This window comes from Hyla sarda, chromosome 6 (assembly GCF_029499605.1).
Source record: "Hyla sarda isolate aHylSar1 chromosome 6, aHylSar1.hap1, whole genome shotgun sequence".
Taxonomy (NCBI): domain Eukaryota; kingdom Metazoa; phylum Chordata; class Amphibia; order Anura; family Hylidae; genus Hyla; species Hyla sarda.
In genome coordinates, this window is record NC_079194.1 from 64,811,411 (window position 1) to 64,834,662 (window position 23,252).

The 23,252-nt window shown below is 44.9% G+C and overlaps 1 long non-coding RNA gene across 1 annotated transcript in view; it reads right to left on the bottom strand.

Annotated features, from left to right (window-relative positions):
• Positions 1-242: 242 nt before the first annotated feature.
• Positions 243-23,252, bottom strand: part of LOC130275711 (uncharacterized) — a 46,768-nt gene continuing 23,758 nt past the window's right edge. The window contains exon 3 of the long non-coding RNA XR_008844875.1: positions 243-424. This is a non-coding gene — a long non-coding RNA (uncharacterized LOC130275711). The remainder of the gene's footprint in view (positions 425-23,252) is intronic.

Consider the following 23,252-nt stretch of genomic DNA (forward strand, 5'->3'; position numbering starts at 1 on the left):
TCTCACAGCATGCCCAGGCAGCCAAAGGCTTGGGAAACATTGGTAGCCTTATTCTTGAGGTACATTCCCTTTTAATTCATTTTTTAAATCTTTTACCAGCTACTTTCGCATTGTTCATTCAAAAAGTGTTTCACTTCCTATCCGAGAAAGTAATCATTGGAAAATTTGTATTTGCTTTATTATAAGACCTATCATGAACTTTGGGCGTAATGAAGGTTACTAACACATTGTTTATCCATAAATCATCTTTATTGATAGCTCTGCCATACGACTACTGTTCTTCTTCCTGAACGATCAATATGCCAGACGTTTCATTAACATTTCCAAAGTCGGCAATTTACATCCGGGAATAAGTCTGTTTTGACAGCTGTCAAATTTTGATGCCAGTGTTGGTAAAAAATGTTGATCCTTGGATAATTGGTACCTGTGATGTCACAGAAAAAAATATTGCTTATATATGTTACTCACTAGGTTATGCAGTCTTTTTAATGTGTCTAGATTCTGTATTTGATTCACAAATCTCTCTGTTCTGCTGCTCACTCATTCCAACATAATCTATTCAGGAAGGGGCGAGTCATAGGCAAGCACTGAGCCCGCCCTTATTCACCATGCATTTGCTTCCTCCCTGAGACTGCTGTGCTGTTCTTTTTTTCCATCCAATCACTGCACACTGCTCTGTAACCCCCTCCTCTCCTGGCATTGTTTTTTTTTTTTTTTTTTTTTTTTCGAACCACAATTAATAGGTCACTTACTCCTTAAATTCTAGACAACATAAAGGGACATCTATTTGGCATACTTATTTGAATGGATTTTAAGAAAGAAGCAGATACAGCTGTCTCATCACATTTTGTAAGTATGGAAATTGGAGAAAAAAAAATGTACATTTTCTTTTGAAGCTAAAAAGTTTTTCTCAAAGCTGTTTATCTGTTAGGATCATGTTAGTGTTACTTATGGTAAAGCCACCATGCAGCGTTTTCTGTCTGTGATTTTTTGGATTGTTCGCACCCTGCCAGTTCATACTTAAAGTGTGGCTGTCGTTTGCAAAAAATATTTCTATAATGTAGATAACATTATATGTTTATTAGTAATATACATTGTTGCAAAAAATTTATATTTCTTGGTAAAAAGAAAATGCTGACCCTTCAGCTATTCATGTGTGTGTCTCTGTGAGGAGACCAAATGCAGGAAGTGTGCACTGAGGCCAAGCATGGCTTGTCAATCATTTCACTGTAAGAGCTGAGGGCATGTCAGAGAGCCTCAGTGTACAGAGCCCTGCTTGTCCTCAGTGTACAGAGTCCTGCTTATCCTCAGTGTACAGAGCCCTGCTTGTCCTCAGTGTACAGAGCCCTGCTTGTCCTCCGTGTCCAGAGCCCTGCTTATCCTCAGTGTACAGAGCCCTTCTTGTCCTCCGTGTACAGAGTCCTGCTTGTCCTCAGTGTACAGAGCCCTGCTTGTCCTCAGTGCACAGAGCCCTGCTTGTCCTCAGTGTACAGAGCCCGGCTTGATCTCAGTGTACAGAGCCCTGCTTGTCCTCAGTGTACAGAGCCCTGCTTTCCTCAGTGTACAGAGCCCTGCTTGTACTTAGTGTACAGAGTCCTGCTTGTCCTCAGCGCAAAGAGCCCTGCTTGTCCTCAGTGCACAGAGCCCTGCTTGTCCTCAGTGTACAGAGCCCTGCTTGTCCTCAGTGTACAGAGCCCTGCTTGTCCTCAGTGTAGAGAGCCCTGCTTGTCCTCTGTCTACAGAGCCCTGCTTGTCCTCAGTGTACAGATCACTGTTTGTCCTCAGTGTACAGAGCCCTGCTTGTCCTCAGTGCACAGAGCCCTGCTTGTCCTCAGTGCACAGAGCCCTGCTTGTCCTCAGGGTACAGAGCCCTGCTTGTCCTCAGTGCACAGAGCCTTGCTTGTCCTCAGTGTACAGAGCCCTGCTTTCCTCAGTGTACAGAGCATTGCTTGTACTTAGTGTACAGAGTCCTGCTTGTCCTCAGCGCAAAGAGCCCTGCTTGTCCTCAGTGCACAGAGCCCTGCTTGTCCTCAGTGTACAGAGCCCTGCTTGTCCTCAGTGTACAGAGCCCTGCTCGTCCTCAGTGTAGAGAGCCCTGATTGTCCTCTGTCTACAGAGCCCTGCTTGTCCTCAGTGTACAGAGCCCTGCTTGTCCTCAGTGCACAGAGCCCTGCTTGTCCTCAGTGTACAGAGCCCTGCTTGTCCTCAGTGTACAGATCCCTGCTTGTCCTCAGTGTACAGAGCCCTGCTTGTCCTCAGTGTAGAGAGCCCTGCTTGTCCTCAGTGTAGAGAGCCCTGCTTGTCCTCTGTGTACAGAGCCCTGCTTGTCCTCTGTGTACAGAGCCCTGCTTGTCCTCAGTGTACAGAGCCCTGCTTGTCCTCAGTGCACAGAGCCCTGCTTGTCCTCAGTGTACAGAGCCCTGCTTTTCCTCAGTGTACAGAGCCCTGCTTGTCCTCAGTGTACAGAGCCCTGCTTGTCCTCAGTGACCAGATCCCTGTTTGTCCTCAGTGTACAGAGCCCTGCTTGTCATCAGTGTACAGAGCCCTGCTTGTCCTCAGTGCACACAGCCCTGCTTGTCCTCAGTGCACACAGCCCTGCTTGTCCTCAGCATACAGAGCCCTGCTTGTCCTCAGTGCACAGAGCCCGGCTTGTCCTCAGTGTACTGATCCCTGCTTGTCCTCAGTGCACAGAGCCCTGCTTGTCCTCAGTGTACTAGGATCAAACAAATCTTTGCTGTGAGTTTATCATGCTGATCTGATAGGATGTGACTGCTACCTTTCAAAATATACAGGGTTTTACAACTAGAAATGAAAAGTTCTGTGTTAAGCCCTGTACAGAAGTCAGTTCTGCGCTATACTAGCATTATTTTAGCATAGAAGAAAAAATGAACAGAGCCCAGCAGCTCAGCCATGCGGTGCCGGTGTCTCACTGACATATTACTTCCATGCTGCTTTCATATCCCCTACTTGCCTTCTTGCTTTGTGGTCTTGAGTTTCACCATTGTAATGTATGGGATTACAAAACCTACAAAAAGTACTGCAGCAGACGTGAAGTATGCAAAAATACAGTTTCTTACTTTGGATAGCAGATTTCCTACAGGTCCTATATATTTTTTCAGGGTTATAATAGGGGCTAACTTCCCCGCCCTATGTTACTGCCTTTTTTTATAGTTTGAGTTTTTTATACTGATATTATACCGTATATACCTGTATTATATATCTATTAATCATGTGTTTGGTTTTGTAATGTATGGGATTAGCTGACGCACAATACTCGCCAGATTCATACCATACCGTTTCCCACCTTTTAGCCCACTGAAATGTATTATGTTCAATGAATGCACACAATATTCCTTATTTTTTATCTGTGACACGCCAGAATGAACGCAGACAGAATAAAAGGATAAATACATGTTAAAGTATACTGCTAGTGCTCTGTACATGCACCTTTCCTGGATTTTTCATTCATTGATAGGAGCAGCACTGTTTAATAAAAAAAAAAAATATTATTACGCTGCTGTGTGTGTGCCGTATTTTTATCTGTGACAGGAAAAAGTACCTTACTGAACAAAGTGTATTTTATGTAAACTGTGTGCACAGCATTCCATTTTTCCAACACAGGGCATTAAAGGGGTACTCCGCTCCTTGACACCTTATCCCCTATCAAAGGACCCCCGCGATCTCTGTGCAGCACCCGACGTTCATTGAGAATGCTGGGTGCAGGCTGCGGGGGGGGGGGGGTCGTGACTAGGGATGAGTGAATCGAATCTGACGAATCCGAATTCCTTATGAATTTCAGGAAAAATTTGATTTGTAACAAATGCGAATATCGCTGCGAAAGGTCGGCGGGATGACCCTAAATCACATGCAGTATGCAGCTTATTAGCAGCCAGCCACCCCTGTGATGCCAAAGCCCTATTTAATCGGCAGCCATCTTGCAACCAATCACATCAGCATTCTATTACAGAGAGAGGGACAGACAGCGCTGTGTGTTGCACAGAAAAGCATTTTTACAGCAGCGGTTCACCTCCTAGTCACATCGCGTTCTATTGCAGAGAGGGACAAAGAGCAGTGTGTTGCACAGAAAAGCTTTTTTACAGCAGCAATTCACCTCAAGCCCAAATCCAGCCTAGAAGCACTGATAGGGAAGGGAGTGAGATTGAGAGAGAAAATGCAATTTTGGGTGTAGTACACAGCGACTGTGTGCTGCAGCACATGGTGTGTACAACAACTGAAAAGCTAATAGTAGCCAGCCAGTTAGGGTGAGCAGAGCACTAAAAGCATATTGTCCTCTATTAAGTGTAACCTGTGTGTACATCTAAGTGGTATACCATTTTGTTCCTGTTAAAGTCTTAACAGCCTAGATACTGTGAATGACCAGGCAAAAGTACACACCTGCTGGTGTTGTAGACAAATACTGTTTTAGGTGTACTGTGGAGCGCATTGTCCTCCCCTCAGAAGTGCATAACACATATGTACATCTAAGTGGTGTACGTTTTCATTCCTGTTAAAGTCTTAAGGGCCTAGATACTGTGAAAGGCCAGGCAAAAGTACACACCTGATGGTGTTGTAGACAAATATTGTTTTAAGCATACTGGAACGCATTGTCCTCCCCCCCAAAAGTTCATACCACATACGTACATCTAAGTGGTGTACCATTACGTTCATGTTAAAGTCTTAAGGGCCTAGATACTGTGAAAGGCCAGCTAAAAGTACACACCTTCTGGTGTTGTAGACAAACACTGTTTTAAGCGTACTGGAGTGTATTGTCCTCCCCTCATAGGTGCATACCACATGTGGTAGCCCAGTATGGGATTATGTGTCCCTGTACTTCTCCTGCTCTGTCAGGCAGAGTCTCTCCATGTCCCGAGGGCCCCCTTTATGTGTTATCCCCTATGTACATAAGTTGTATTATAAAATGTACTGTTTCTTTAATAGCTGTTACCATGTGATTGTTACCCATGAGGCACTAGTGACCAGGTAACCTCCCAAGTGACCTATGGGCTCATTGAACAGCCCCCTATAAAACAAGGGAAGGAGCTGCAATCTCTCTCTTCCAGCATTCTTGCTCCTGCTAAGGTCCAGTGCAGTTGTCTCAGTGTGTGTGTCCAGAGCATTGGAGGCCTCAAGCCTAAAGTCTGCAGCCACAAAGTCTGCTCAAGTAAGCTCAAAGTTATCTTCATGTCAGTTGTCAAGTCAGTCAAGTCTTCTATATAGTCACCGTGGTCTGCACTAAAGTGTCTCAACATACTGCAAGTCCCAGCAAGCCTGCGAGGTCCCCATGTGTCACTGGTCACCTCCTTGGGATATTTGCTGTACTGCATAGACTGTATCATCTGTCTACCCTCAGTATAGCTACTGTTGTGCATAACTTGGCGTTGTTGTCTTCATTGCCCCCATGCCTAGGACAGGACCAGAGGCATTATCTTCGAGTGGCTAAGGCTAAACCACGACCTGACGTCACAACAAGAAGGGGTTAATAACATCTGCCCCCAGGGTTACAACATCTGCCCTACATTGCACCTCCGCACGCCATACCACATCCATACGTACATCTAAGTGGTGTACCATTTTGTTCCTGTTAAAGTCTTAAGGGCCTAGATACTGTGAAAGGCCAGGCGAAAGTGCACACCTGCTGGTGTTGTAGACAAATACTGTTTTAAGCGTATCGGAGAGCATTGTCCTCCCCTCATAAGTGCATACCACATACGTACATCTAAGTGGTGTACCATTTTGTTCCTATTAAAGTCTTAAAGGGGTACTTCACTGCTCAGCATTTGGAACAAACTGTTCCGAACGCTGGAGCCAGCGCCGGGAGCTCGTGATGTCATAGCCCCGACCCTCATTACGTCACTCCCCACCCCCTCAATGCCAGTCTATGAGAGGGGGGTGACACAGGGCACTGGAGATGTGGCACCTACATCTCACGGCCACATGAGCCCTGTGGGGGCTGAACTGGAGGAGGGGGAGGGGCACAGTGGAGCACAGTTTAGGTTTCGTGAGATAGGCAGTTTTTCTAGTCATCTGACAGGAGAGGAGGAGCAGGAGCAGTTAGAGGAGCTAGAGGGTTAGGAGGAAGGCGAGACAGAGGACCCAGACACATCGTGGCAGTATGCAGTGGAGGTGGAGGCAGGGAGCCCCTCCAAGTCATTTGCACAAATGGCACGATGCATGCTCACTTGTTTGCGTAGTGACCGCCGAATTGTCACCATTCTGAACCAGGATGACTTCTGGATCTCCACCTTATTGGACCCTCACTACCGGCACAAAATGGTGGCGTTTTTTACACCCACAAAGAGGGAGGACAAACTACAGAGACATCCTACGTAGTCAGTTGGCCTATGCCTATCTGTGCCATCATCCATCCTCTCGCATATCTGACTCAGGGGGCCCTCTGTGCTCACCTTCCACTGCCATGGCTGCTGGGGAGGGGTAGGGTGGCAGGAGCAGTACCAGCTCCATCAGCAGCCTGAGTTTACAGTCGCTGATGAGTAGCTTTCTTCACCCACATAGTGAAGCAACTCATCAGCAGCAGGTAGACCTGGAGCAGGACCTGAACCAGCAGGGGGTGGCATACCTTGACATGACCATGCCAACACATCTTGAAGATCCGCTGTACTTCTGTGCAGCCAGACTAGATTTGTGGCTGCAACTAGCAGAGTTTGCCCTGGAAAAGCTGTCCTGCCCGGCCAGTAGTGTGCCATCAGAGCGGGTGTTTAGTGCAGCGGGGCCATAGTAACCCCAAGGAGAACTCGTCTGTCCACAAAAAATGTGGCGAGACTGACCTTTGTGAAGATGAATCAGGCATGGATCAGCCAGGATTTCCAGCCACCAATGCCTCATGCATCAGAGTAGATTAACCATGGTGCCACATCAACACTTCACAAATATGTGTAGTGCAAAATATATTTCAGGTGCTGCTCCTCAGTTAAAGAAATTCCTCGCCATCAGACCACAAGTAAGTATTGAAGATATGCATTAGCTAAAACGTAACTTTTCTTAGGATAAAATATATAGACCCAAATTTTTTTTTAAATCAAACAAAAGGAAAGGTGTGCAAAAAATACCATGTGCCACCTATACCACCAAGTATTGATGCAATGCAAAGACCTCTAAAAGGGGGAAGGGAACAACGTATGGTTCATTATAACCGGTGGGGCCCTACTCTCGCATTATTAGGTGGAGGTGGCACATGGTGTTTTTTGCACACCTTTCCTTTTGTTTGATTTCCAAAAAATTTTGGGTGCATATATTTTATCCCAAGAGTATTATTAAAAGTCAAGTTTTACGTAAGTTTTACGTAATTTCCTCAATACTTACTTGTGCATACTAACATTTTTACAAATGAGACCGTTTCTTGTCAGGCTGTTGCTACCTCCACGCTGTGTCATTCAGCCCCTATATGGTCTCCTCATACTGATGCCACCTCCAGGCTCTGTCATTGTGCCGCTCTGCGATAGTGATTCTAATAGCGATGCCTCTAATCTGCATGTCATACTGAATAACACAATTATTTTATTAACCCAGCACACACCCTATATGTGTCACAGCAAGGCAAAGTGTTCTGCAGCCTATTGAGGCTCTCTGTAGGCCAGAAATAGCTGTTTTTAATACAGATTCACCATGCATAAATTCGGACCGAACCAATTTTTCGGACTAATCAAATTTTTCAAAAATTCGCTCATCTCTAGTCGTGACGTCACGGCCATGCCCCTCATGATGTCACCCCACACACCCTCAATGTAAGTCTACCATAGACTTGCATTGAGGGGCCGTGGCAGGACATCACGAGGGGGGCCTGGTCGTGATGTCACGACCTCTGCTGTCTGCTCCAAGTGTTCAGAACAAAATGTTCATAACACTGGGCCAGTGGAGTTCCCCTTTAAAGGTCATGTTCATACCTCGGAATTTCCCAGCAGAATTCCGCTTGGAAATTAAATTCAAAAGGATTCCGCTGCGTTGTGCACACGGCGAAATTTCCGTACCAGACGTTTAAGGCATGGAAATTCAGATTTCCATGTCCGCAGAAAGAATTAACCTGTTCATTCTTTCTGCGTACTCCACGTGTAATGCATCTTTCAGGGTGCGCATTCCCGTGCAGTCCTAGGCATATTAAGACAGCGCCAACAGTCTCCGGCATGTCCACACAGAGATTTTCCGTGCGGACATCCCGTGGTGTTAACAGAGCCTAATACTTACGGTTTAGTGATCCCTGGGCCTATTCACAGCCCACAGAGCTGTGAATTGGTAGGACGTGTTTAGGTCTAAAGTATTTTTTACTTATCCGCTGGGTAGGTGATAAATACAAACCCCACTAAGAAGTGATAGCTTATCCAATGAGGTAAACAGGTCCATAAGCACTAAACTTCTTTCACTGTGTAGTTGATGTGAAGGTTACCGCAGTTTCGCCCCTTGTATGTACACTGTATAATAATGAAGAAACCACAAGGCCCTATCAAAACCAACAAACAAACAAGTCACAATCAATATGTATAACCTACTTCCTCAAGTCACTTTTTTGCCACAAATCAAACAAAACCCTTCAAAGGGAGCATGCAAGCTATGTGCTGCATTTACCTTCTCACCAAAGGCAAAAGCATGTGTGGTGCTGGGGTGGGAGGATGCAATGGGGTGTTGCGGAGTGTTAGTGTAGGGTATTGGTATTAACCCTTTGTTGTCGTGACGCCCGGATGCGGCTTCCTTATGGTAATGATCCTACCGCCAACCGTCCCACAAACAGTAGGGAAGAATAATTGAATATCCACAGCAGATATTGATGAAAACCGGAATAAACTTTACTGCATATTTTATGCAACTGCAGGTAACAAAACAGTCTTTGTATAGAGGACCATAGTTCAGGTTCCTCACAGGTTGGCTGGGACTTCTAAGTGCAATGAACTTTGATTTGCTAGCCACTGTACTACTGAATTTATGATAATTGAGTTGCAGTATTCACACAGGATTTTTGTAGTTTTGAGCTGGAGGACTCACAGTTTAGTGGCTGCGGAAGATAAGGCTTCAGGCCTAGCTTGAATTGATGACGAGATATAGATTGATGTGTTTACTTTGAAGTGCAGGAACCAAGAGAGAAAATTTAGTGGCAGCAGCCTCTTATATATTAAGGGGGTGGAACAAAGCTCATTGAATAGCCAAATCTGTCAGTCCTGACCTCTGGAACTCTGGGCATATCACATGATCCAAAGATTCTTAAACCATAGCATAACATAAATCAAAGGCACGTGACCTCTAAGGTCCTATACAGAGGTATCCTAGATTAATTAAATATATAAATATATACATTAAATATTACCATATTAAGAGGCGACTAGGGGTTAGCCCTTCAGGGAGGGACTCCAGACAAAGGGACAGGACCAAGTCCTCTACCGGGACACCACACATGCACATGGTTTATTTGGAAAAGGGCTTTGTAGGTTATAGTCCGAAACATTGCCAAGCCACGAAAATGTATCATTGTGCACATACAGCCGAAATAACTAAAACTATCTGAGAATTTACTATTGCAGTGCTGTCTTATCAAGATTGTTGGGTGTAGGGTAGTTAGGGTGTTGCTGTTCAGGATAATAAAGGGCGCTGTTAACCCTTGTCACTCGTGACGCCAGGGTGAGGGTTAAATACTGTAATCTTGATAGGCCTATTGCCACCCTTCCCAAGAGCAATAGGTGAATGTAGAATAAAGGATTGTCCACAACCACTGTTAACTGAAAACTTACAGGAACTTTTACTGAAGAATTTCTGTACATGCAGCAATAGTAACAGTCCAGATAACAGAGTCTCTATAGATATAGCTGAGCAGCGATTGACAGTTGGTTGGGATCAGATAAGCTTAATTTAGCTTCTAAGAGATTTTGTAGCATAGATCCGCTGGATTTAGGGGTGCGTTTAGGTCCAGTGATCTTGCGGAGAGTAGTGGGGAATTGCTTAGTATATCCGCTATGTTAGAGGCCGAGGCCGCAAGGTTTTGGCCTAGTAGATTGTCTTGTAAGCTGCGGAGGTACTACCTCATCCAGAATCAGCAACCCAAGAGAGCGATCAAGATGGCGCAGCTCCCTTATATGGGCAGGGGCTGGCCGTTTTGGATTGGTCCATAACAACTGTCACTCACCGTTACATTGCATTGTGGGTGATCACGTCATGAGAACCACCAAAGGTCCTTTAGCAAAACCATAGAGTTCTGAACCTAATCACATGACCCGCAGGTCCTGCTACGCTGAACAGGTAGGCATTTGAATATATTCATATTTATACTTATATTTATATGAATTTCTATACAAATATGAACCAACTAAGGGGTGACGAGGGGATAACTATAGAAGAGGGACCCCGACGTTCCTAGGGACTCTGACTATGGGTACAAACGTACAGTATGAAATACGGTACCCGGACACCACAGAAGCATGGTCATAGAAACAGCCATGTAAGCAAGTGCTGAACAGAGTAGATAGAGCCACATTGCACCATACACATTCACTGGCTACAATACACAAGGACACTAATAGAATACGCATCCCCACAAGTCCTAAGTTTAGTACACCACATGAGCTAGCTACAGTGACTCGTGTTTAGCTTTTCGTGAAGGGCTCAGCAGGAAGGTTGTCAGGAATGTACCTATCTGTGCTCTGGTGGTGTGTGCCCTTTTTCTGTTTTGTGTGGTAGTGCTGGGAGAAAGCTTAGGGGCATTGCATGGCCACCAGCAGGGCTAGTTGATTCCAAGCTAATCAGGACTCTGTTTCAGCATCAAATCAAGTACAGGGTGGTACATTTAAAGGGTTACTGTCAGCACTCCTGAGACCCAGTGCAATGGCTAGGTATAAGCCGGGGAATGGAGCAGCAGCATGCAGCTCATTCACCTGCTGTCAATCAAATCTGACCTTTTCTCTGTGTAAGTGTAATATAATCCATTAAAGGGGTACTCCACTGTCCCAGTGTTTGGAACATTTTGTTCCGAATGCTGGGTGCGGGCTGCGGTGGGGTTGTGACATCACGGCCACGTCCCTCATGGCATCACACCATGCCCCTCAATGCAAGTCTATGGGAGGGGGCGCAGTGGCTGCCACCGTCACGACCCCTGCAGCCCACACCCAGCATTCAGAACAAAAAGTTCCAAACGCTGGGGCAGTGGAGTACCCTTTAAAAAGTGCATTCCAGGCAAAAACATCTTATCCCCTATCCAAAGGATCAGGGATAAGATGTCTGATCGCGGGGGGCCCGCCGCTGGAACCCTCGCAATCTCCCTGCAGCACCCGCGTTCTATGCGGGGCTGCATCTATAGTTCCGGAAACCTCCGGGTTTCTGTGACTGTAGACGTGACATAACGCCATGCCATGCCCCTTGGTGATGTCACGCCCCTCTATTCATGTCTATGGAAGGGGGCATTATGGCCGATACATCCCCCCATAGGCATGAATGGAAGAGGCGTGGTGTTAAGTCACGTCTCCAGTCCCGGAAACCCGAGGTTTCCGAAACTGGAGAAGTAGCCCCACATAGAATGTGGGTGCTGCAGGGAGATCACAAGGGGTCCCAGTGGCAGGCCCCCTGCGATCAGACATCTTATCCCCTAGCCTTTGGATAGGTGATCAGATGTTTTTGCCAGGACTACTCCTATAAGAATGTCTCTGCTCACACCAAGCGCATGCACATGAAACGCATTGGGGTGTAAGGGATGGGGCCCTTGGTGTGAGCGGAGGAGTTCTTAATGGATTGGAACTGTGTTTTAATGCATACCAAATAAAAAGACAAGTCTTAATGGAGAGCTGGATCGTGGAGAATTCTGTAGTTGGCAGCTTTAAGCCTATGGATGCTTGTACAGAAAAAAGGTTGGCTCTGCCAGCCGGCCGGGAATTGAACAGTGCACCACAACTTATAACTAGCGATTGCAACAGGTCTTAGGAGTGAGACCCGGTGCGATCAAACATTTGACATGTCTGGGCAAAATGTCAAATGTTTTTTCTAGTTACAGTAATCATTTAACCCCTTAAGGACTCAGCGTTTTTCCATTTTCATTTTTTCCTCATCACCTTCTAAAAATCATAACGCTTTCAATTTTGCACCTAAAAATCCATATGATGGCTTATTTTTTGCGCCACCAATTCTACTTTGCATTCACATTTGTCATTTTACCAAAATATCCACGACAAAACCGCAAAAAAAATCATTGTGCGACAAAATTGAAAAAAAATTTCATTTTGTAACTTTTGGGGGCTTTAGTTTCTAGGCAGTGTGTTTTTTGGTCAAAATTACACCTTATCTTTATTCTGTAGGTCCATACGGTTAAAATGATACCCTACTTATATAGGTTTGATTTTGTCGCACTTCTGAAAAAAATCATAACTACATGCAGGAAAATTTATACGTTTAAAATTGTCATCTTCTGACCCCTGTAACTTTTTTATTAATTATTATTATTATTATTAATTATTTATGATATAAAAAGTGACCAAAAATACGCTATTTTGGACTTTGGAATTTTTTAGCGCGTACGCCATTGACCATGCGGTTTAATTAATTATATAATTTTATATTTTGGACATTTACACATGCGGCGATACCACATATGTTAATTTTTATTTTTATTTACACAGTTTTTTTTTTTTATGGGAAAAGGGGGGTGATTCAAGCTTTTATTAAGGAAGGGGTTAAATGACCTTTGTTAACTTTTATTCACTTTTTTTTTTTGCAGTGCTATAGCTCCCATAGGGACCTATAACACTGCACACACTGATCTCTTATGCTGATTCCTGCAAAGCCATAGCTTTGCACGGATCAGCGAGATAGGGGCTCGATTGCTCAAGCCTGTAGCTCAGGCTTGGAGCAATCAAACCCCGATTGGACTTTGCGGAGAGAGGTAAGGAGACCTCCGCCTGCATCCCAGCTGATCGGAACATCGGGATTTTATCGCGATGTCCCGATCAGCCCAACTGAGCTGCCGGGAAGCGTTTATTTTCGTTTTCAGACACGGCGATCAACAGGTACGCCCTGAGTCCTTAAGAGGTTAAAGGATGTTTCCAATGAAGCAAAGTTGGTAAAATCAACATATACCTACATATATGTAAAGGAGAAGCAATGTGCTGTTTTTATTTTAAGATAAAAAGCCATTCATCCCTGTATTGTTCTTCTCTCACATGGATCTGATCCCTTCCTAGTAGTTTCCTTTCTGAGCTGTGACCTTGTTGATTTCAGAACCCACACTTTCCCACAATCCTCCTTGTTTGTATAGTAGAGACTACCGAGAAATATGAGCATGTGTGACCATTTCAGTGGATGCCCTAAGATGGTCGTAACCAAGGGCATCCCCAAAGGCAGAGACACATTTACATTTGGGGTATTTACTCCTCTTTTTTAAGGGGAAATGGTGTAAACTCTTTGTTAAGCTGGGAGGTGTAAGGGGGCCTGGATGGTGGGGGTGAAAACTAGGACAAGCATACATGGACATCGTCTGTGATCACCGATATCTGCCTTTTCATAAAATGTTGCTGTTGTATGTAAATTTTCCATATCAATGGGGAAGATTCATCAAAACCTGTGCAGAGAAAAAGCTGGCCAGTTGCCCATAGTAACCAATCGGATTTCTTCTTTCATTTTTAAAGAGGTCTATGAAAAATAAAAGAAGCGATCTGATTGGTTGCTATGGGCAACTGGTCAACTTTTCCTCTACACAAGGTTTTATAAATCTCCCCCAATATATTTACCTTCATTGCCCAATTGCCAGATAGCTCATCATTTTAGGATGGAGTATTGCTGTAAATGAATACCTTAGTTTAGTTTAGAGACCCAATGGGAAGGAATTCATTTTAAAAAAATTCCGAACTGCTATAAGACTAGGTTACCACACAGGTTTTTTTCTGGTGTTTTTTAAGAAAAATGCCACTGCAGTTTTTGAGCCAAAGCCAGAAGTGTACTCAAAAAGGAATGGGAAGTATAAAGGAAGGATTTATACTTCTACTTCCTACTGAATCCACCTCTGACTCAAAAATTGCAGTGGCAGTATTTAAAAAAAAAAAAAATTTTAAAAACCTATGTGGAAACCTTACCTAAAACCCTTCAACTTTTTTGTGACTTTCTATTTTGATTAATAAATGAAAAGTTTCCACCAAAATAATAGCAAATTCCCAACAAACCCGATGGCATGGACTCAACATGAAAAATTTCAATGAGTTTAACCTAATTTTATTACAAGACGGAGGCTCATATTATGCTATTCTTTCTATAATATAGCTCACAGCAGCAAGGTTAACATATTTAAAAAAGGTGAAGAAAACTTTAGCGCAACCAAACATAGGGTAGCACCGTAACAGCCAATCCGTGTGGCTCATAGTTCATAAAACCACCAAACTCCAACTGTAAATCCTCTTTCTAGCTGCTCACAGCTGGAGATAAGTGCTATTTTTCTCATTCTCATATATTTCTCATATTTTGTGTATTTCTTCTATTTATATACATCATTTACATTCATTTTACTTTATTTCCTTATATTCCTTATTTACATATTATTTCTTTATTGTTTTCTCATTATTAAATATTTCCTCATTATATCTGCATTGACTTATGCCATATGATATTTATATATAACTAGCTGAGTACCCGGCGTTGCCCGGTTTTTCCTTCCTCATCCTTGATGGGGAGGAAAATCAACAAAGGAGGAAGCTTTTGACTTCAAATCCCATCCCCATATATTGTTGTCATATCCCAACCCCCTATCCCGTCCTAATATCCCGTCCTCATACCCCGACCTCCTATCCCGACCTCCTATCCCATCCTCCTATCCCGTCCTCCTATCCCGTTATCCTATCCTGTCCTCCTTTCCCATCCTCCTATCCTGTCCTCCTATCCCGTCCTCCTATCCCGTCCTCCTATCTCGACCTCCTATCCCGTCCTCCTATCTGTACCTCCTATCCCGTCTTCCTATCTCGACCTCCTATCCCGTCCTTCTATCCCGTCCTCCTATCTTGACCTTCTATCCCATCCTCCTATTTCAACCCCCTATCCCGTCCTCCTATCTCCACCTCCTATGTCGACCACCTATCTCAATCTCCTATCCCGTCCTCCTATCTTGACCTCCTATCCCGGCCTCCTATCCCGACCTCCTATCTCCACCTCCTATCTCCACCTCCTATCCCGTCCTCATATCCCATCCTCATATCCCGACCTCATATCCAGACCTCCTATCCCAACCATCCCGTCCTCCTATCTTGACCTCCTATCTCGACCTCCTATCTCGACCTCCCATCCTGTCCTCATATCCCGACCTGTAATATGTGTACCAGGTATTGAAATATCTCCAGCCGTACGGAAGTTATGTGGGAACATACATTTCCCATTGATTTGCATGGGACTTTAAACAAAAATCCCGACCCTCACAAATGGGGGTAGTTAAGGGTTAAATTAACTATCCTATATTTTAAGTGGACATATAAGTAACATGTAACCAAGTATTATCGAAATATTTCCAGCCGTTTGGAAGTTATGCAGTAACATATATTTTCCATAGACTTGTATTGGAATTTCAACATAAACCCCGCCCCTGGCAAATGGGGGTGAGTAAGGGTTAAATCACCTATCCTATGTTTGTTGTTGACATATATGTAACCTGTGTGCCAGGTTTCATGTTAATATCTTTAGCCGTTTGGAAGTTTTTGTGGAACATACATACACAAACACACATGTTGAATTTTATATATATAGATTTAGTTCTGTATATAATTTTTCCTTACATGCCTCCATTTACCCTTTCTCTGCCATTGTTTTGTTCCCCTCATTTTTACTGCTCGTTCTGAGAGCTGAATGAATTCTCATCCATTGATTCGGCAGCGGCTTATATATTGAACTTTTTCATTCCCTTCCTTGTATTTCCTCCTTTTTGGTCTGTTTTCACTTACTCTCCAGTGTCACTCCTCCAGTCTTCCGTTCCCCGCTCTACATCCTATCTTCTGTGACGCACTTCTTTTTCACCGCCGGCCATCTTTGGATGCACGAACATTGCATTATTGAATTTTCGCGTCTTCTTGCCTATCACAAGGTTTGTTACTTAACTGGTTATTAGTTACATAGCCCGCCGTTTTTTCCCCTCAGTCGGAGCGACATCCTCACAGTCGACGCCAGGATCTCCTCATCATATTTTATTGACCTACTTTTATTGTAATATAATTTCCATTACTCCTGACATCCTCTATATATATATATTAGTGTATTTTTTAATACATTAAATACAGTAATATTTTATTACTTTCAATAAATTCCTCTTTTCCCTCATATTTATATATTCTATAACATGGCCTCTGAAGAAGGTAATAATGTTCCTTCTGATATAAGGGAATATACTTTTATTAATGAGAAACATGTTCAGTCACTTGTTTCTGAATCTGTCAATAAATCAGTAAATTCTGCTATTAAAGGGGTACTCCGCCCCTAGACATCTTATCCCCTATCCAAAGGATAGGGAATGAGATGTCAAATCGCCGCGGTCCCGCTGCTGGGGAGCCCCGGGATCCCCGCTGCGGCACCGCGCTATCATTACAGCACAGAGCGAGTTCGCTCTGTGCGTAATGACGAGCGATACAGGGGACGGAGCAGTGTGACATCATGGCTCCGCCCCTCGTGACATCACGGCCCGTCCCCTTAATGCAAGTCTATGGCAGGGGGCGTGATGACCGCCACGCCCCCTCCCATAGACTTGTATTGAAAGGGGCGGGCCGTGACATCACGAGGGGCAGAGCCGTGACATAACGATGCTCCGGCCCCTGTATTGCCCGTCATTACGTGCAGAGCAAACTCGCTCTGTGCTGTAATGATAGCGCAGTGCCGCAGCGGGGATCCCGGGGCTCCCCAGCAGCAGGACCGCGGCGATCTGACATCCTATCCCCTATCCTTTGGATAGGAGATAAGATGCCTAGGGGCAGAGTATCCCTTTAAAGGTGCCATTTCCACCTTACAAGAATCTATTGCCACTTCTGTTGCAATGGCAGTTTCCGAGGCTATTCCATCCTGTCATGGCCCTTCAGCACCCTCTGAATTATTCTTTTTAGCTGAGGATTCCTCGTCCAAACTGGCTAAAGGTTTCAAAAAATCTGGGAAAGTATTAAAAAAGAGACATCACTGTCATGGCGACCCTTCATCTCCCAAACCTAAAAATCTATTCATGAGGGTCAAGTTACAAAAATATCTGACAGCCTGCATTTAAAAAGCGGCAAAATACATGGTGGTACTTCATCCCACCCCATACCCTCGGTCCGTGAGGAAGCATTATCTAAATGGACTTCATAGTCCTCTAACAGGAACAAACCTGACTCATATGTCTTACTGTCTAGCCACTCTTCCTCTGACTCTGATCCCTCTGATGAGGAACATGGTTCCCTCTTTGAAGATATATCAAAGGGTGATGATGATATATTATCTTTACCTGACACCTCAGAAGATACCCTTTTAGACAGCTCAGGAGCTCCTTATTTTGATCCGGGGCAAATTAAGCACCCAAGATCGGGAGATTGGATGCCACACCCCAATGTGGCAAAATTTGTAAAAAATTGGTTTAAAAAAACCTTTAGATAAAAAGGCCAGAAATAAACTCAGGGCCGAATGCCCACGGCCTTCTCTGCCTGATATTACTACCCCCGTGACCCCCGATATTGCTCTTACTTTGGTAAAATATCTTACCAAATCGGGGAACAACCCTAGAAAGGGCTTGGATCGTTCAATGAAATCCTGTCAGGATGAATTCATTGGTATACTCGGTCCATTTACTAAAATAATGAACCTTTCTGTAGAGGTCCTTATTTATAACAAACCTATTGATATATAGGTTTTACATGGCTGGATTCAAAGGGCGCTCTGCCTTTTTGGCAATGCCAATTCAGCGTTATGCGCACTCTATTCGATTACGGCTAGATCCATAACTAACTCACCTAGCCTCTACAGAGCCTGGTCCCTCTAATGAGGGATTATTATTTGGAGACTCCTTTATCAAGGAGCTGAATAAATATGTGGGCTTATTCTCATCTCTAGACAAAGCCAAGAGTTAATTTAAAAAAGTGTTCCATAATAAGGTTTCACAGCCCCAATAACCTAGACCGACAACAATACTGAGACCCCTCTCAACCCAGGACCTCCCAACCTGCTGGATCTTACTCTTCCACGCCCTTCATCCCTTACCGCGAGAGACCATGGCGATCTAGAGGTTCCAGAGGATACCAGAAAACCAGACATACATCAGGTAAGCATAACTCTTTCATCTTTTTCCCAATTTCGTCTAGGAGGCACACTAAAACATTTTTTCCAAGTTTGGTCAATGATCACTTCGGACTCCTGGGTTCTGGATACGGTAAGAGATTATCTAATAGTTTTAATTTCTCCCCCTTTCAATCTCTTCTTCCTCATCCCATAACTTTTTCAGAAACAGATCAAGCTCTAGTAGATTCTGAAATTCAGGAACTACAATCAAAAAATGCCATTATCCCTGTTGCTTATTCCCTTGAAGGATTTCTCAGCAATCTCTTTCTTGTCAAAAAGAAAGATGAAGGTTACAGACCTAAGATCTCTCAACGACTTCGTCAGATATCACCATTTCAAAATGGAGGGTATTCATCTTTTGAGAGATCTTTTACTTCAGGAGATTGGCTCGTCAAAATTGATCTCAAATATGTCTATCCCAAAGTCTCAATTCACCCCTCCTTTCAACCTTACCTTCAATTTGCTTGGAAAGACCTGATATGGCAATTTATTTGCCTTCCATTCGGTCTAGCATCCGCTCCCTGGTGTTTCACCAAATTGATGAAACCTGTAATTTCTATACTAAGGAGTCGGAGTGTCTGTCTAATAATATACCTGGATGACATCCTTATCATGGCTCAATCTCTTCCCCTTCATCCATCTTCATTTACAATGGACTCTATCACTCCTTACAGACCTGGGCTTTGTCATAAACTCCAAAAAATCTATACTGACCCCTTCAAGGGAAGTAGAATTTCTGGGATTTATGGTCAATACAAATTTAGACATTTTAAGTCTTCCACCAAGAAGATTAAAGATCATTCGTCGGGAAATTCGTTCAGTACTAAACAAAAATCTTATTCCTGTACGAAATATAGCTCACATAGAGGGCCATTTATCTGCTTCCATTCAAGCAATTTTTCTGGGCTGGCTTATTCAGATTCTATATTTCTTACATCGGAGACGAGGGAAGAATTACTTTGGTGGCTTCACCACATCAAATCTTGGAACGGGAAGGCTATTTTTCACTCCATTCCAGATCTTTCAATAGAATCAGATGCACACCTTCTGGGTTTTGGTGCTCGCTGTGGACACCTTTCCACTGGAGGGAAGTGGTCCATATAAGATTTGAAATTACATATCAATTGCTTAGAACTTCTAGCTGGCTCTTTTTCACTCATTCCCAAGAAAAGCCCCAAATATTAGAACTTTTACTGGTTCTGGCTTCGTTTCTCAAAGTGGTCATGTTTCTTCAAATGGACAACATTTCGGCCGTCCAATATATCAACAGTCTAGGAGGTACGAAATCCAAAGTTCTAGCCGATATAGCTAAACAATTTTGGCATTTCTGCTTGGACAGGCACATCATCATAAAATCAGAATATCTTCCGGGGCTTTTGAATTCAGTAGGCGACTGGAACTCTCGCTACCTTGTAGATGCCAGCGACTGGCATTTAGATACTTCAATTTTTTCTTGTCTCAATTCTCTTTGGGGCTCTCTCTATTTAGATCTCTTTGCTTCTAAGTCTGAATCGTCAACTTCCTATATTCTTCAGTTGGTATCACGTTCCAGAAACATCAGGCTTTGACGCCCTCCTTCAGACTTGGCCTTCAGAAATCCTTTATGCCTTTCCCCCCTTTTGTCTGATTCCAAGACTTCTTCTTCAAATGCTTTCTCAGAAATCGATAAATTTGATAACCCCTTGGTGGCCATCTCGAGCGTGGTTCCCTCAACTTCTAGGTATTGTCACGATTCGGCTGGCAGGAGGTGGATCCTCTGTGCCAGAGAGGGATTGGCGTGGACCGTGCTAGTGGACCGGTTCTAAGTTACTACTGGTATTCACCAGAGCCCGCCGCAAAGCGGGATGGTCTTGCAGCGGCGGTAGTAACCAGGTCGTATCCACTAGCAACGGCTCAACCTCTCTGACTTCTGAAGATAGGCGCGGTACAAGGGAGTAGACAAGAGCAAGGTCGGACGTAGCAGAAGGTCGGGGCAGGCAGCAAGGATCGTAGTCAGGGGCAACGGCAGGAGGTCTGGAACACAGGCTAGGAACACACAAGGAAACGCTTGCACTGGCACAATGGCAACAAGATCCGGCGAGGGAGTGCAGGGGAAGTGAGGTATACATAGGAAGTGCACAGGTGAACACACTAATTAGGCCAACTGCGCCAATCAGCGGCAGTGGCCCTTTAAATCGCAGAGACCCAGCGCGCGCGCGCCCTAGGGAGCGGGGCCGCGCGCGCCGGGACAGGACCGACGGAGAGCGAGTCAGGTACGGGAGCCGGGGTGCGCATCGCGAGCAGGCGCCACCCGCATCGCGAATCGCATCCCGGCTGGGGGCGGTATCGCAGCGCACCCGGTCAGAAGATCTGACCGGGGCGCTGCAGTAGCGAGGATGTTGCGAGCGCTCCGGGGAGGAGCGGGGACCCGGAGCGCTCGGCGTAACAGTACCCCCCCCCCCCCCTTGGGTCTCCCCCTCTTCTTGGAGCCTGAGAACCTGAGGACCAGACTTTTGTCTAGGATGTTGTCCTCAGGTTCCCAGGATCTCTCTTCAGGCCCACAGCCCTCCCAATCAACTAAAAAAAAATGTTTTCCTCTGACCGTCTTGGAGGCCAGTATCTTCTTCACGGAGAAGATGTCAGAAGAACCGGAAACAGGAGTGGGAGAAACAAGTTTGGGAGAGAAACGGTTGATGATGAGTGGTTTAAGGAGAGAGACATGAAAGGCATTGGGAATACGAAGAGAAGGAGGAAGAAGAAGTTTGTAAGAGACAGGATTAATCTGGCACAAGACTTTGAAAGGACCAAGATAGCGTGGTCCCAGTTTGTAACTGGGGACACGAAAGCGGACATATTTAGCGGAGAGCCATACCTTGTCTCCGGGAGCAAAAATGGGGGGAGCTCTTCTTTTCTTATCGGCAAACCTTTTCATGCGAGATGAAGCCTGTAAAAGAGAATTTTGGGTCTCTTTCCATATGGTGGAAAGATCACGAGTCACTTCATCCACAGCGGGCAAACCAGAGGACAAGGGAATAGGGAGGGGGGGAAGAGGGTGACGGCCGTACACCACGAAAAATGGGGATTTAGCAGAAGATTCAGAGACTCTGAAGTTGTACGAGAATTCGGCCCATGGTAGAAGATCTGCCCAGTCATCCTGGCGGGAGGAAACAAAATGCCGTAAATAGTCACCCAGGACCTGGTTAATTCTTTCTACTTGCCCATTGGATTGAGGATGATAAGCAGAAGAGAAGTTTAATTTAATCTTGAGTTGTTTACAGAGAGCCCTCCAGAATTTTGACACGAATTGGACGCCTCTATCCGAGACGATCTGCGTGGGCAAACCGTGAAGACGAAAAATGTGTACAAAAAATTGTTTTGCCAACTGAGGCGCTGAAGGAAGACCAGGAAGAGGAATAAAATGTGCCATCTTGGAAAATCGATCAACGACCACCCAAACAACAGTGTTGCCACGGGATGGGGGTAGGTCTGTAATAAAGTCCATACCAATCAGAGACCAAGGCTGTTCGGGGACAGGCAGAGGATGAAGGAGACCAGCAGGCTTCTGGCGAGGAGTCTTATCCCGGGCACAGGCAGTACAGGCCCGCACAAAATCAACAACATACGTCTCCAGAGTCGGCCACCAATAGAAACGAGAGATGAGTTGCAAGGACTTTTTGATGCCCGCATGGCCTGCGAGGTGGGAGGAGTGACCCCATTTGAGAATCCCGAGACGTTGGCGTGGAGAAACGAAGGTCTTCCCTGGAGGAGTTTGCCTGATGGAGGCTGGAGAAGTGGAGATCAGACATTCAGGAGGAATGATGTGTTGCGGAGAGACCTCTACTTCCGAGGCATCCGAGGAACGAGAGAGAGCATCGGCCCTAATGTTCTTGTCGGCAGGGCGAAAATGAATTTCAAAGTTAAAACGGGCAAAGAACAACGACCACCTGGCCTGACGAGGATTCAGCCGTTGGGCAGACTGGAGATAGGAGAGATTCTTGTGATCGGTGTAAATGATAACTGGAAATTTTGATCCCTCCAGCAGATGCCTCCATTCCTCAAGTGCCAATTTAATGGCCAGTAGTTCTCGATCCCCGATGGAGTAGTTCCTCTCCGCCGGAGAGAAGGTCCTAGAAAAAAAACCACAAGTAACAGCATGCCCGGAAGAATTTTTTTGTAGAAGGACCGCTCCAGCTCCCACTGAGGAGGCATCAACCTCCAATAGGAAGGGTTTAGATGGGTCAGGTCTGGAGAGCACGGGAGCAGAAGAAAAGGCAGACTTGAGCCGTTTAAATGCGTCTTCCGCTTGGGGAGACCAGGACTTAGGATTGGCATTCTTCTTGGTTAAAGCCACGATAGGAGCCACAATAGTGGAAAAATGTGGAATAAATTGTCTGTAATAATTGGTGAACCCCAAAAAACGTTGGATAACACGGAGTCCGGAGGGGCGTGGCCAATCTAAAACGGCAGAGAGTTTATCTGGGTCCATTTGTAGTCCCTAGCCAGAGACCAAGTATCCTAGGAAAGGAAGAGATTGACATTCAAACAGACATTTCTCCATTTTGGCATAAAGTTGATTGTCTCGAAGTCTCTGAAGAACCATGCGGACATGCTGGCGATGTTCTTCTAAGTTGGCAGAAAAAATCAGAATATCGTCCAGATACACAACAACACAGGAATATAAGAGATCACGAAAAATGTCATTAACAAAGTCTTGGAAGACGGCAGGGGTGTTGCACAGGCCAAAGGGCATGACCAGATACTCAAAGTGTCCATCTCTGGTGTTAAATGCAGTTTTCCATTCGTCCCCCTCCCTGATGCGGATGAGATTATAAGCACCTCTTAAGTCCAATTTGGTAAAGATGTGGGCACCTTGAAGGCGATCAAAGAGTTCTGAGATAAGAGGTAGGGGGTAGCGGTTCTTTACCATGATTTTATTAAGTCCGCGGTAATCAATGCAAGGACGTAGGGAGCCATCTTTTTTGGACACAAAGAAAAATCCAGCTCCGGCAGGAGAGGAGGATTTGCGGATAAAC